This window comes from Haliotis rubra, unplaced genomic scaffold (assembly GCF_003918875.1).
Source record: "Haliotis rubra isolate DU_JTF1 unplaced genomic scaffold, ASM391887v1 Scf490, whole genome shotgun sequence".
NCBI classification, from domain to species: Eukaryota; Metazoa; Mollusca; class Gastropoda; order Lepetellida; family Haliotidae; genus Haliotis; species Haliotis rubra.
The window spans coordinates 99,662-116,075 of NW_025767180.1; the positions used below are offsets into that span (position 1 = coordinate 99,662).

Here is a 16,414-nt window from a genome sequence, read left to right on the forward strand (position 1 = left end):
CCTGTATTGGTGACATGGAAGCCAAATCACCAAGGTTTACAAATCAGGGCGAATCTGGGATTCGAACCAACAATATGCGGACCTCACTGAACTTCGAAATAACGTTTCTAGCTGACACTTGCAATTGTTTCTAACCTGCTTGGCGCTCTGCATTACGGGGAGAAGGAAGAGAGGGGCTGGTCGGCTGGGAGTCAGTATACTGTGAGTGGAGTATTCGAGCGGTATCCAGGTATCAAGAAAAGACAAATACAAAGTGCCTCAAAAACAGAGACTTTAACCACTAGGCTATCTTACTTCACATCAACTTCTGTGGTCAGGCTCGCTGACTTGGTTGACACATGTCATTGTATCCCAATAGCGTAGATCGATGTGTATTGTTATATTGTTAGGTAATAGTATATTCATTCTTGCAGAGACCCGTGCAGATCTGGGTTAGAATTGGTCTTCAACAACCCATACTTGTCGTAAGAAGCGACTAACGGGATCAGGTGGTCAGGTTCGCTGACTTGGTTGACACAGGGCATCGTATCCCAGTTGCGTAGATCGATGCTCATGTTGTTGATCACTGGACTGTCTGGTTCAGATTCGATTACTTACAGACCGCCGCCATATGGAATATTGCAGAGAACGGCGTAAAACCAAACTCACTCACTCACTCTGTGACATTAGATACGTACATGTCCTGTTTATTTTACAGGAAACATCATTTTTCCGTGTATGAATAACACTATCGTTTCAGGATTACCACCCTCTTCCGATGGCAATATGACAAGATAAGTCATTGATAGTGAACACGTTTAAATTCGGGAGAATTTTCCACTGGATGGTTGGACGAAAGCTTAAGAAACAGTCATGGAGTCAGGGTTTGGAGAGACACACAGAAGCAGAAGTAACTGAGATGACGAAGAAGGATCTTCAGTCTCTGTCCGACTTCATAGGTATGCAGAAGCTTAGTATACATGTGTATTGTGTCATAGATGTCATTTAAGTCCATTTCAGGTGAGATCCTTAAGAAGGATCTTCGGTCTCTGTCTGACTTCATAGGTATGCAGAAGCCGTACATGTGGAATGTGTTATTTCATAGATGTCATTTAAGTCTGTTTCAGGTGAGATCCTAAGAAGGATGTTCGGTCTCTGTCTGACTTCATAGGTATGCAGAAGCCGTACATGTGGAATGTGTTATTTCATAGATGTCATTTAAGTCTGTTTCAGGTGAGATCCTAAGAAGGATGTTCGGTCTCTGTCTGACTTCATAGGTATGCAGAAGCCGTACATGTGGAATGTGTTATTTCATAGATGTCATTTAAGTCTGTTTCAGGTGAGATCCTAAGAAGGATCTTCGGTCTCTGTTCGACTTCAAGTTTATTATACATGTGTAATGTATAATTTTATAGATGTCATTAAGTGTATTTACAGTGATATCCTGAAGGCTTTAAACAGACGCAGAAGTTGTATTTTAGATGCTTTGGTAGTTGCAATGGCAATACATACAGACATACATACATACGCACGCACGCACGCACGCACATACATACATACATACTTACATACATTCATACGACCCGTGAAGATCCGGGTTAGAATAGGTCTTCAGCAACCCATGTGCTTGCCATAAAAAGCGACTATGCTTGTCGTAAGAGGCGACTAACGGGATCGGGGGGTCAGGCTCGCTGACTTGGTTGACACATGTCATCGGTTCCCAATTGCGCAGATCGATGCTCATGCTGTTGATCACTGGATTGTCTGGATTGACTCGATTTTTTACAGACCGCCGCCATATAGCTGGGATATTGCTGAGTGCGTAAAACTAACCTCACTCACTCACTCACTCACTCACTCACTCACTACACCACATACATACATACATACAGACAGACAGACAGACAGACAGACAGACAGACAGACATACATACATACGTACATATGTATGTACATACATACATACATACAGTATATGATAATGATGTATTATTACCAGTTTGAAATTTTGATCTCGTTTTAATTTAGAACTGTATATTTAGACACCGTATGTCTGTATATTTAGTGTTGACAGTGGATTCAGAACGGTTATGTGTCTTGCAGTTATCGTCGTATTATTCATCTGGCGTATTCAGACGTAGAATGTAGTAAACCTCATTACCCACATGGTGAACGAACAAATGGTAAGATACAAAGCTCATACCACACACGTATGACGTACGAGACTGACGTGTGCTAACGTGAATTAGTCACGTCAATCCGGAACTATTTTTTCATTCATAATAAGTCGATCAAATTTGGTAGAACAGGTAACACTAATTTCTGCAACAATCACTGCATCTCTACGACAAAACGTGAAGTGTCCGCAATAGCCGACACAGCTGCTGATCAATAACAGTGCGGAGTCACCGTTGAATATCAATGGCGAGGTGACGGATTTGACAATCCGTGAAATCCGATAGATTACCAGTTTTACGCTTTTGCTCGGTCATGTACCTAACAAAGTACATTCTCCCCTTAAAAGTCTGTTATGTCTATTTTAGGAATTGATAATTTATATTATCCATATATAACAATTTTATATATTTATATAGATTACATATATTTATAACCAACTGTTAAATTCTGCTCTATATTTCTTCATTCCGCTATAAAGTCCTGCCAGAGGATGCCCATTGGCTACAGATGTAGGCGTATCTTCGATTTTATTACATTGTTGTCAGTAGTAGTACTATTTGTTGGATTTGAATGCAGCAGCAGTTGAGGAATTGTCGTTGGAAATACCATAAAGGCTCATATATCAAGAGTTTTCATTATTTCATCGAGGCTATGTTACCCGAGACCAACACTGCCTTGTGTTCGACATTGGAATAGACGCATTTTTCTCGTTATCTTCAATCGTGTCAATTCACATTGCACTTGGAGATGTAACGAAGAATGCTGTTCTAAACTAAAAACTCACCGCAATGCATGTGTCAGTTAAAGGTATTTTGTTTGTCAATGAAGGCGGAGAAGGGTAACGGGTGCGCTTGGCTCTGTATTTAAATGGCGAAAGTTGTCGCAGCACACATGGAGTCGGGAACCAGACCGGAAGCAGGAAGTTAGACCGTCGCTTCCATCATTTCAAATGGAGAGTTATGGCCCCTCTAAACAAAAAGATCGCCCACTGAGAGGTGCAAAAGAACTTTCTGAAATCGGTTCAAATTTCCCCCGATTTGTAAAATGATTATGTAAGTTTGTTGTCCCTGTCATCTTTAAGAAAATTAATTCCAGTGTAATCAATATATCACTTCACTTGAAATTAGCCTTTGACTTTAAATGAATGTCCTAAACTGTGTCTTTCCCTATTACGAACTGAACAAATCCATCACTTGTCATTTAATTAGAAAAAGCATCACATGTTACACATACATGCTAACAATGAAAGCCCACAAACAACTTAATAAACACCGAACGTTTAAATAGGTTTATAGGTTATGTTACCAAGCTTGTGTTGTTTTCTGGTGTTTAATCATTTTTTACGGAAGCAACGATACCTTAATGTAAACGTAAAAGCTTTAATCAATGGACTATTCCTCTAATGTACTTCGAGCTCACTCGGTACCCCATCATTTATTGAAATACCTTATCACTAGTTTCTGGATATAACGTTTGTTGAAATAACAAAGGAGACTTTGAAATTGTGCCTGTTGTGTACCTGTCCCGTGTATTGATTTGTTTCAATATACTCATCAGTCCACTCATTGTTCCAGGAACGAAAGAAGTTCCTGATGGGGGACGAGTCCTGTGAGACTGATTGTTCGGTGTTTGGTCACCTGGCACAGATCTACTGGCAATTCCTGGGCACAGGTCACGACACTATCATCAAGGGCAAGTTCTTTAAGATCTGATTTCACATTACTGTATTTTGCATCATATTCTTCCATCACCCGGGGCGGTGGGGTAGTTAAAGCGTTGGCTCGTCACGCCGAAGACCTGGGTTCGAATCTCCACATGGGTACAATGTGTGAAGCCCATTTCTGGTGTCCCCCGCCGTGATATTGCTGGAATATTGCTAAAAGCGGCGTAAAACCAAACTCAGTCAGTCAGTCAGTCTTCCATCACCCGTAAAAACACACTGCCGTTTTGAGACACACAGAAGGGATGTGTGTCTGTTTTAGATAACTGACAGACAAATGATTCAGACTCTGCATATCATCTTTGTGCGGATGCTACCGTTGTGGAAGTGATGTGGAGAACACATCGGAGACCAGGTCATGGCACAGTAAGCACGTGAAATGTGTCCATTTGAGTAATTAGTTTGAGGAGTCTCTAACTCTTTTTTTCATTTGTTAGTTAAAGGTACATTGTCACACATTTTTTACACTATTTTGGCCTATATTATATACATTTGGGCATACGCATTTACTTTAGCTTCCTATTGATGCAATAAAAGACTTATTATACCTTACGACTTGCCTGAAACCGATAACTGAAACTTCGAGGCAAACAGCTTCCAAACACTTGCCATATATGGAATGTAATCAATTGTTCCGTACATGGAAAACTGCCGCACGCGGGGTTGTCGGTGTTTGCCCAACTGGTTTCAATCACAAGTTGTGCGTAGGATATTCGTAAAGAGCGCTCCAAGGGATATAACTCAATGGGGTTCGTCCGAAATAATGTTCGGCCGGTAGAGGGCGCAAGAGTCGAATTAATGCTACGTTACATTAATTCATTCGACCTTTTTAATCTAATATTGTAATCTAAATACGTATTCTTTTTTTAATAAATTAAATGGTAGCTTCCCTGAGGGATGATAGTTAGAATTATTGAGAGAAATGCATCTAATTTATAGAGAAGTTTGGTTTGATATAGTGCCTTTAAAATCAGCGAGTGGATCGATAGTCTGTATTGACGGGGTAAGGATTTTAACATATTGTTATCGTATTCATGTATCAGTAGACTTGTTTGGCATACAATTCTCATGTTCAACACGTCCACTCGTCACGCTGAAGACCCGGGTTCGATTCCCCACATTGGTACAATGTGTGAAACCGATTTCTGGTGTCCCCCGCCCTGATATTGCTGGAATATTGCTAAAAGCGGCGAAAAACCACACTCACTCACTCACGCATGTTCAACACCTGGAAAAGGTATGCGTATATTTTACTCCAATGGGCTGACAACTTTTCAATTTGCTGTTATCATTTGAAACAAAGTTTAACATGAATTAATGTTGTTTATTGTTGTTTCCCCTTTCACCGTAGACAAATACCCAAATTTGGCACAAAGATAGTTCGATAATTAATGTAAATGTTGGTGTATTTTGTTTTTCGTGTATACAGCAATGATACCTTAAAGTTTGATATATGTAGTACTATGCATCTTTACGGAAACGTAGCTGAAACTAGATAATGTTTTACAGGTTTATAGACTTGTATGATGACGGAAGGGAGAGATATTTGGTGGAATTACGCAAATTTGTCTTCTATTTTACTGCATGAATTGCACGGGGACAGTATGGCCTATAGAAATATAGAGTTTGACAAATTTCCTACACCTAAAAAATAAAACCTGCTCTCCTCTCGTGTGATAATTCGTTCACTTCCTGCTATGAAATATTTACTACCGTTCACCGCACCTACGGCGTGGGGTCGCTGCAGACACCAATCCAAATATGAGCCTGATGTTTCAACATTTACTTGTATCTAGGATAGCCATCTGATACCAAAGGAATTCAAATGTAGCTATTCCACATCAATTCTCAAGGAAAGTGTGTCTTTGCAAAGGGCATCCAGGAATCTTAGTCCAAGTCGTAGGACATCGGGAATGTCCGGAGCAGGACATGGTTATTTAGGAATCATTTCAAGCAGGGCAATGGATACTTTCACACCGGCATTAAACGATATTACCCGTGAAGATTCAGGTTAGAATTGGTCTTCAGTAACCCATGTTTGTCGTAAGAGGCGACTAACGGGCAAGTCAAAACATTGAGTACACAACAGTCTCGTTTCCTGTTGACTGCGCAAACGAGTACAGTAACCAGTCCAGAATTTTGAGACCAATTCATTTAACTGGATACATAAATTTTTATCATTATTTTTTATACATCTAAGCACTTGTACAGTGCAACACTACGCTCATTATAACCCTTGCAAACATGTCGTGCAGCGTGCTCTGACAAACGGAAACCTGGAAATCGTGGAAATATCAAAACGAGGCTCTGCCGCTTGAAAAGTTTGGCGGTCTGGTACGGACTTGTTATGATATCAATCACATTGTGAACTACACTGAATAAGCGCCAAAAACACATAACAGGAGTAACCAGTCAGCCAGATGCATTGTGAATCATTTTACGACCTCATCAACTGGGGCAGTCTGTGACGTTTTAGTTAAGGTCATGCTGCCTACACCTCGCCATAAAATATAGAAATACGATGTTATTAAAGTTTAAAAGTTAAAATTAATTGTAAATATCATTTTCTTATGAAACATGAAACAAGGAATTGGATTTCAGTGTAACCATAGTTGTTTGTGATGTCTATTTGCACTTTCACACGAGAAAATTCCGATCGGCTGAAATGTAGGTCATTGTCTGAATAGGTTAATGAGACTCATGTTTGTAGGATGGTCAGCCTCGCTGACTTGGTTGACACATGTCATCGTATTCCAATTGAGTAGATGGATGTTCATGCTGTTGATCACTGGATTGTCTGGTCCAGACTCGATTATTTAAAAACCGCCGCCATATAGCTGGAATATTGCTGGGTGCGGCGTAAAACTAAACTCACTCACTCACTCGAAGGTCATTGTAAAACACAAAGTGAATATCTTTACCCAAGTTGTATGATTTTACAACATTAATCAGTTAAATGTTGATCGGACTATACAGTCCATATATGGCTTGCGTTATAATCTGTAACTGCGTTATGTACAAACACAGACATGCTATTTTCACATAGGAATGCCCCCGGCTAAGGCAGACTTGTTAACCCTTTTATCACCCATGTCAGCGTTATTTGTAAGGATCATCATCATTTCTATTTTCACATTGTCGGATCAAACCACCGGTTTCGTGGAAGAAGGCGTTTCTCTTTCAAGGCATTCACACTGAAATAATGCTCCAGATCAGCTATTTGAAAAGAAATAAGGAAATGAAATATTGTTCTGTAACAGAAGCATGTTCGGGAATGCCGGACAAGGGTCTGTGCCGTTCATATATCAGGCGGTATTTCGTTCACTCACAATTTCCAGCTTTTAAATAGACAAAATTAACTATACAGTAGTTTTATCGATGCACGATACAAAGTGGAGAAATTTCCTGTTGATTTAGTTCATACGCATGACTAAATATATAATATATGCAGTTACATTTATACCATCAGGTAGCAGGATATTTCATCGTCGACCTCTCGCTGAAATTGATAGTCGGAAGTAGACTTCAACTACATAAGGTATCACATGTATCTGCGATACGTACATCCCTTAATTCTTCATAAACTCCCTAGTTTAGAATCACAGATGTCACCAATACAAAATACCAGGATGAAATCAAGCAAAATAAATAATAAAGGTGTGGAAAAGAAAGTTATGCTTAGAAAAGTGTACTTGTTTGAAATTTATATTTTGCACTGTGTAGCAATTACTACTATTTTAACCGCCTCCGTGGTGTAGTGGTTAGAGCGTCCGCCCGGAGAGCAAAAGGTCGCAGGATCGATCCCCGGCCGCGTCATACCAAAATACGTTAAAATATGGTACTTGTTGGTCCCTGCCTGGCGCTCGGCATTAATGGGTACAATAAGGACTGGTCGGCTCGGAGTCAGTATAATGTGTCTGAGTGGGGTATTCATGCTTCACTGCGGCATGGTATCTCAGTGGGCTAGCACTATAAAACCAGCTTCAGTCTGGGTTAGTACAAGCAGCCGCACATACACACGCATGCACGTCGTCATATGAGCGAAATATTCTCAAGCACGACGTTAAATCCAATTTCACTTCACCTACTACTATTTTAATACCGAGATCCATTCGTCTTTTCGTTGCATACATCAGATCAATACTCTTAGAATATGCATGGGAATCAAGAATTGGAGTATGAAAAATGTATACATCTTATTGATTTGGTAAATTGACAGACACTGTCAACAATTCTGTGCGGTGTCATTCCACGGGTGACGCTTTCACTCCCTCTTTTTATGTTGTTCAATTTCATCTTTTTTTATGATTTTTCATAATAAAACGAAATCGGTTTGAGTATGGTTATTTCTGTTGGAAGCGTTTCGTTCATGGCGATTACAATAGTACAGCAACGTCACAAATTTACTAGTTCTTAGCTACCCCACCGCCCTTTGCAATATACGTGGTGGCTTTTTGGTTACTGCATGCTCGTTCTGTCCAACATCAGTATTTATGCCACAATCATGCACGTGCATTTTAGACCAATGTCCTACAATTACGTTTTTTACGCTTTATGAAAATGCACGGTTCGAACGAAGACAGATGCGTTGTTATCGGGACCATGTTGCGTTTTAGCGAATGTTTTCTGCTTGAGTTCACACCTATACCAGCGTTTTTGTTTGTTATACAATTACTTTAAAAGTGATAACTTTCTTTTGCTCGGTAGTTTATATTAGCATCATCATTATTTATTTTATAATCATTACTAATGTACTGCATTATCCGGTGGTCGTGGAGTTGAATCCCATATTTGCCCTAATTGAATATTTGGGTGCACTTCACCCATTGGTTCATGTAAATGTATCACATGAGACAGGGAAATATGTACTGAATCAGCTCTACAGCTACGGTGTGGGCACGTCACCCATTGGTTAGATAAGCAGTTTTCCTTATGATATATAAGTATGCCGAACGCTGAATAGAGCTGGTCAAGATTCGGACATTGAGCTCGCACGGGTGAGCAATGGAGTTAGATAGTAAGAAATAGTTTAGTTTGATGTCATTTAAAGTAATATTTCAGTTACATCACGATGTGTCTTCACGCAAGCAGGCTATGAAAGTTTAGCACTTTGGTTTAGCATGGCCATGGTTCTGAAAATTAAGGGCGAACCTGGGACTTGATCATAGGATCATGTCTCCACATCACTTACTCCACAACAGGAAGATACATTATTGGTGGAACCCATGTTTTAGTGTCCACTGTAAATTATGTTAATGGAATATGTGGTATTCATTGAATCTGAACTGAGCCAGACGCTGTTTTTAACAACATCCCTCACATATCACGACAGGAACACCAGATAAACACACCTCACATATATTTTACCCATGTCGGGATTCGATCCCAGGCCTTTGGCGTGAGCGATAATGTTTTTCCGGTCAGTGCTTTCAAACATATACAGCAAAGCTGTGAAATCCCTAGCGGGTGAAAACTTGCAATAGTTTCATGAGGCAAGTTCATGATGAGAGAGGTGCTGTAACAGTTCTTAAAAATATTCTCCCAGTAAAGGGCGGGGGCACAAGGCATCTGAACTTCTCTGGGAAGCAATTGACACTGAGGAATCCATCATCCCAGGCACATGCGCAACTTCTCACAGCGCTGCAGCATTGGTGGCCGAACAATCCTCAACGAGACATTTTGCCCACCCCTATGTCACTCATATATCCGTGTATATGCGGAGCTTTGGAGCGCAGTAGTGCAGTGGTAAGGCGTCTGACTATCACGCTGAAGACCCGGGTTCGATCCCCGGTGGAGGCACCTAGGTTCGAGTCTCGAGGTGGGCACATTTGGACAAGATACTTAGATCCACATTAGTTAGCTGTAAAATGGGTACCCGTGAGGATGTGCTGGCAATGTGAGTGTTTAGTTCATTGCGCCTTACAGGCAGCATGGCTGTATGATCTCCAGGGAGTTGAAAAAGTATCGGAAAGTACGATAGTGTCCTATGACTGGGGATAGTGATGTACGTAGCGCCGTGAGCAGGCAATGTGCCTGGATATGAGCGCCATATAAGCCGACTATTACTATTGCTATTACTACATGTTTCAGGCGGTTTACCAGACATACCGTTCGGGACATGTGTTACACTCTTCCAATGTGTCATGATCATTTGTTCCTTGTATTAAGTTGTATAAAGCTTCTGTCATAGTGATATACTCTTCAAAACAATGAAACGCATAGATGATTTTCAGAATTTTGGACTCATGTAGCTGCGGCAAAAACAATACAAATACACAATTTCTTTCCAAAACGTCCTCCTTGCGTCATTGTAAACAGCTTCAGCGCCAAAACGCCGCAATTTTAACTTTTTCTTTTGTTTTAAAAGCGTTTGAAGAAATATTCGCCAAAAAGTCAACAAGAAAACATGCAAAGCAAAATTCATGTGCATGTAAGCGGAAAAGCGTACGGTATCGATAACTATACAAAGGCAAACGTTGACGTGTTTAATTTTGTCATTAGTTTTTGCCTGGAAAAGAGGAAATCATCATGCCACGACTGAGTGCCGCCAATCGAAACATCGCCATACGCCGCCTTGAAGCTTGAGAGTCGCTGTCTGCAGTTGCCCGACATTTCAATGTTCATCAGAGCACCTTATCACCATATATCCTTTGGGAACCTCTGCAGATCAACTCCGATCAGGATCGCCCGAGAAGCGGCCGTCCAAGAGTTACCACTAGAGCCCAGTACCGCTACATCCGGGTTGCTCACTTGTGTCATCGTCTTGCAACAGCCGTGGAGACTGCACAACACATCCCTGGTTTGAGAAGATCGAATTTCCCACCAAACTGTCAGGATTCGATTGCGTGAAGTGGGGATTCGACCCTTTTTGGAGTGAATGAGTTTAGTTTTACGTCACACTCAGCAATATTCCAGCTATATGGCGGTGGTCTGTAAATAATCGAGTCTGGACCAGACAATCCAGTGATCAACAGCATGAGCATCGCTCTGCGCAATTGGAAACCGATGGCATGTGTCAACCAAGCCAGCGAGCCTGACACCCCGATCCCGTTAGTCGCCTCTTATGACAAGCATGGGTTACTGAAGGTTCATTCTTGCCCCTGTTTTGAGAGACTTCCATCGGCGCAATCCCTTGCAATGGTACCGTAGAGTCCGGAACTGGACCTTAGAAACTGGAGGCGAGTCTGGTTCAGTAATGAATCACGATTTTTTCTTCACAGTGGGTCTACCGTCGGATAAGTGAACGTTTTGCTACTAATTGCATTCGACAGGTCGACAGATTTCTTCTTCACCGGCGAGAGGGAAGACAGCGTGTTTACCGTCGGACAAATGCACGTTTTGCTCCTAATTGCATTCGACAGGTCGACAGATTCGGTGGAGTCAGTGTGGGTGCGATATCCAGCACAGAAAGATATGATTTAGTGGTGGTTCAGGGGAATTTGACGGCAAATCGGTACATCAACGAAGTCCTTGCACGTCCAATGCTTCCGATTATGGACCGACAGGAGGAGCTGTTCAAGCATGACAACGCTACTTTATGTACAGCACGCGTCTCGGGCCGCTACCTTGCCAATCCTAACGTCAGTCTTGCCATGGCCTTCCTGATTACCAGATCTAAACCCGATAGAACACCTATGGGATGAACATGGTCGACGTGAACGTCAATATCAAAACACGCCTCAGACACTCCCACAACCGGCCATCGCATTGCGGGATGATTGGGGAAGAATTCCGCAAGAGCGACTCGGCGACGTATCCAGGCTGTGTCGAGACGGTGCCGAGCTGTAATTGCTGCCAATAGTCGCTTTGACGCCATCTTGTGTACTCAAGTAAACACAAATACAACAATAAAGGCTGCTGTTGAGTTTTGTCTTTGTGTATACACGTGTGACTTTTCACCTTTTTACCATTGAAATTACATGAAATAATTGGTCTTAAACTGACGCAATAAATCTTCTAAAATGGTTTATGTGTTTCGCTTTTTGAAGAATGTGCCCTAGTTTTGATTTGTTAACTTAGTTAAGTTAAGAATACAATTATTAATTACATCATATGAAGGTTGTTCATTTCACACCAAGGCTTTTAACGGACTGAGAATATCACTGTAAGATAATGCGCAAGGAACCAATACTTGGTGGCACTTAGTGAATACATTCTTATGATCAATTCTCAACCCCCATCCAAGTTCTATTTAATTATACAATGCATGAGGAGTTAATAATATCCGTTAAATTGCCATATTTAGGATAACAGGTAACGACAATCTAATCCATGTTGCATCTATTATTGATAAACACCTTCTGAGACTGGGTGGCCTTCCATCGTGCTTCTTCCCACTCGTCAACAACAAAGCCTGCAAATGCAGCCTGGCGCCTTGGTAATCACCTCAACATGGCCCAGTGGGAGTATGAGCTACTCTCAGCACGCTTGGCAAATCTGAGAAAAAGTATTCTCCTTCACGGCTTTGTCTGCGAATAATGTTTGTATATGCTACTTTCAGAACCTTCTGGTGCTGGTCTTACTGCTGGAGCTCCCATTGTCGAAGAATGTTATCACATCATCCCAAGCTGCGGGTCGAGATGCTAGCTACGTTGCAACTCAAGATACAAGTTACGTTGAACATCAGGATAAAAGTAATGGTGCTAGTGGAGATACACGTAATACTGCAGTCCAAGATACACGTAATACTGCAGTTCAAGATACACGTAATAATGCAGTCCAAGATGCAAGCAGTCACGCACGTCAACATGTGAATCAAGATCAGTGTGTGCCTTGCACATGTTATTACGATTGAGGGAGGGTAATAGCTAATTGTTCACATCAGAAACTTGACAAAGTCCTATCACATCTGCCATCCAACATAACTGATCTCAATCTTTCAGCAAACCACATCCATTGCTTGGAAAATGGATCTCTCAGTTATGGACATCTTACCAGGTTGGATGTATCGTACATTGTGCTTCGAAGTATTGAACTTGACGCCTTTCAAGAACTAAGAAACCTAGAAGCTTTGGACCTCTCCAACAATCATTTATCTCCAACAAAGGTATATCGTGACGGTCTGTTCAAACATCAGGCCAGACTTAAAACACTCTTTCTAAACCTTAATTTTAAATCTCGTCCTTATGATGAAAGCTTGAACCGAACAGTGGAAAGTCGACGCTTCGAAGTTGCATTGAAAGCCAGCTCAAATTCTAGTTCCATTCAGAACGACATTCGCCATGCTTGGAGTAATTTTGGACGTGATGTCTACCCGGGCTGTGCATTCAAATACTTAGTGTCCTTACAAGATCTACACATTGATGGACCGAAAGAACTATATTTTGGAAAGGGGTTCAAGAATTTGAAACAGCTCCAGTCATTATCACTAGGGGGTGGGTTTAGGACATGTTACACACGTTACTTGAGGAACGACACATTTGAGAATGTGCCTCACTTACAGATTCTAGACGTGTCATACTGTCTGTTGATTGACATTGAAATATCATCTTTTGAAGTGTTAAAGAATCTTACATCTCTCCTCGTGTCACATAACATATATCTGGGAATTACGAAAATGGGACAAGCTATGTATGGACTGCAGAATTCGTCTCTGAGAACACTAAACGTAAATAGAATAGGCCGAATGATGGGGCGTAGTACACTGTTGACAGTTGAAGATGTCAAATATCTAAAGAATACAAAAATTAGAAGAATTGTACATTAACGGAAATAAAATAGAAATCATTGATAGAAATTTAAAGATTAACCTCCCAACATCTCTCAAAAGATTGTCTGTCAGAAAGAATCACCTTTCGTTTCGGCTTTACCTGATGGAAATGTCTGTGTTAACACATTTGGAGTGGCAAGATGCGTCGCATCAAGGTACATCATCAATATCCTTCTTTGACAACGCAACCCTTCATTCACGTCACCTTCTTCAACTAGATAGATATGACAAACCTTTTCCGGGAAATGTTACAATTTATGTGCCTCCAAAGGTTACATTTATGGATGCAAGTAATTCAAAAATGGCCTTTGAAATCGTACGTTTCCAAATTGGTAAAAACAAAATTCGGGAGATAGATATATCGTTTAACTTTTTTTTCCTCGTTCACGGGTCCCATCACAGGATTAACACACCTAGAAAAAGTACATGCTTCTAACAATTTCTGCGAACACCTTGCTGAAGGAGTTTCTTCATACTTTCCATCCTTGAACTATCTGGATATCAGTTCCAATTATCTTGGATATACCCTCAAGAATTCCACATTTGGTGAAATGCCTTTGCTGGAACACCTTGACTTATTAAATAATAACATCAGTTCACTTCCAAAGCTAATTTTCAAACAAAACAGTCGGCTTCAAATCTTAAAATTAGGTTCTGATGTCGTGGAAAATCGAAATAATCAATTATTTCAATATGACAACCATCAATTTATCAAGAAACGCTTTTTATGAAGTTCCATCGCTTTTGCACCATCAAGTCAGATGCATGCTGAGAAGGGATTTTAAAACTCTACTTTAATGACAACCCTTTCAAATGCAGTTGCTTGACATTGACCTCACTGAAATGGATGATAGATAATTCTTTTAAATTACCTGGTCTTGATAGCATGATCTGCGTTGATGACAGCAACAGACAACGTTTCTTGAAAGACATCCATCAGATCGTTTTTGACCTTGACAAAAAGTGTACCTCCTACGTAGGTTTATCAATCGGTGTCCTCTGCCTTGTGATGCTTGTTCTGAGTTTCTCCATAACAGGAATAGTGTTCAGGTTTAGCTGGAAACTGAGGTATCTTTACTATCTGGTACGAATAAAACACAAGGGTTATCTGGCTGTAGAGGAGGAAGAAGATGGTGGACCTCAGTTTGAGCTTGATGCTTTCATCTCCTATGCTGACGAGGACCGAGGATTTGTTGTGGAGGACATAAGGCGGATATTGGAAGGACAGCATGGACTTCGACTCTGTATCCACCTTCGAGAGTTTCTTGTGGGGGAAGCTATTGCTGCAAACATCCTGAACGCCATCAGATCAAGCAGGAGGTCAGTGATAATCCTGTCAAGGAACTTCCTGAAGAGCTACTGGTGTAAGTACGAAGTGGAGATGGCTAAGATGGAGAGTATCTACACTGGACGGAACACACTGCTGGTGGTAATCCTGGAGAAGATCCCAGTGAAGAATCTGCCCCCTAACATTGTAGAATTAATGCGTCAAGACTCCTACTTGGAGTACACGGATGATCGGGAAGGTCAGGAGGTGTTCTGGGAAAGTCTTCAACGTGCTGTACATACTGCGTAGTTGCTTGCCTAGATATGGGAGCATGTGTTTCATAACTGAACTTCCCTTTATCGTTTCTAAATTCATACTTTTCACATTGGTGAAACTTAGTGATATATTATATTATCGGTTTCTTTGAGGAAAGTTATCAATAACAGTTTCAAACACTACGTTACAGCAGTACACAATGTAAATATATGTTTGCAGGGATTTGATCATTTTCTGACATGGAACTGAAATGTAAACAGAACAAACATGTACTTTAACGTCAATGTTTACTAAAATCAACCATTGTGATGTCGCATAACCTGTCGTAAGCTCCATCTCATCATAACTTTTGTGTTCATTTGTTTTCTTCCATATCAGTTTTATATAATTGTTTGTATTTTCCCGAATGGGATAATATTCACTGTATCTATGAGCAGACATATATCTGCAATTGTTTCGCAATTTGTTTATGAGGTTTAAATAAATGTTTGCTTTTATATGTAGTTAAGAACCGTTTTTCCTCACAGGGATGAGTGAGTGACGATTAACGCTGCTCTGTGGTTTTGTAAACAGGTCCAATCTTAACCAATGGCAATACAACAACTGCCTTGATAATTCCTTGAATACTGACTGTGATGTTGTAAACAGGTCTAAAGTTACCCAATGTCAATACAACAACTGCCTTGATAATTCCTTGAATACTAACTGTGATGAAGGAAAACCAAGTTCTATGGATAGTCAACTTCTTCATTGCAATGGGTGCGACGTTTCGCTGTAACTTCTTTATTACAATGGGTGCGACGTTTCGGTGTAGGTACTTGCTTGATAACGGTGTTAGTACCTACACCGAAACGTCGCACTCACTGCAATAAAGAAGTTGACTATCCATAGAACTAGGTTTTCCTTCATCTATACAACTTCTAAAATGCCTCTCGAAGAAGTTACTAACTGTGATGTTGTGAACAGGTCTAAAGTTGTCCCATGGCTTCACAAGTACATTAATAATTCCTTGAATACTAACTCGGATGTTGTAAACATGACTAAAGTTACCCAATGTCTAACATATACATCAACTACTCTGAACAGAATGAGAACAATAATGGCGAGGAGAATCGCAGCTATCTCTAATCATACATCTCTAACCCCTTTAATCTGTTTTCGTAATCTATGTGTAATTGGTGATTTTAAATTCGATACGGGAATGGGTGTTGCTATTTGCTGCAGACACGAATCCGAATGTTAGCCTGAACAGGTACAGATTTTAACCCTTACCTGGAGGTTTGTT

The 16,414-nt window shown here is 40.7% G+C and overlaps 1 protein-coding gene across 1 annotated transcript in view; it reads left to right on the forward strand.

Annotated features, from left to right (window-relative positions):
* LOC124291396 (failed axon connections homolog) overlaps positions 1 to 16,414 on the forward strand; it is a 97,198-nt gene that overhangs the window by 29,012 nt on the left and 51,772 nt on the right. The gene's annotated exons all lie outside the window — the stretch shown is intronic.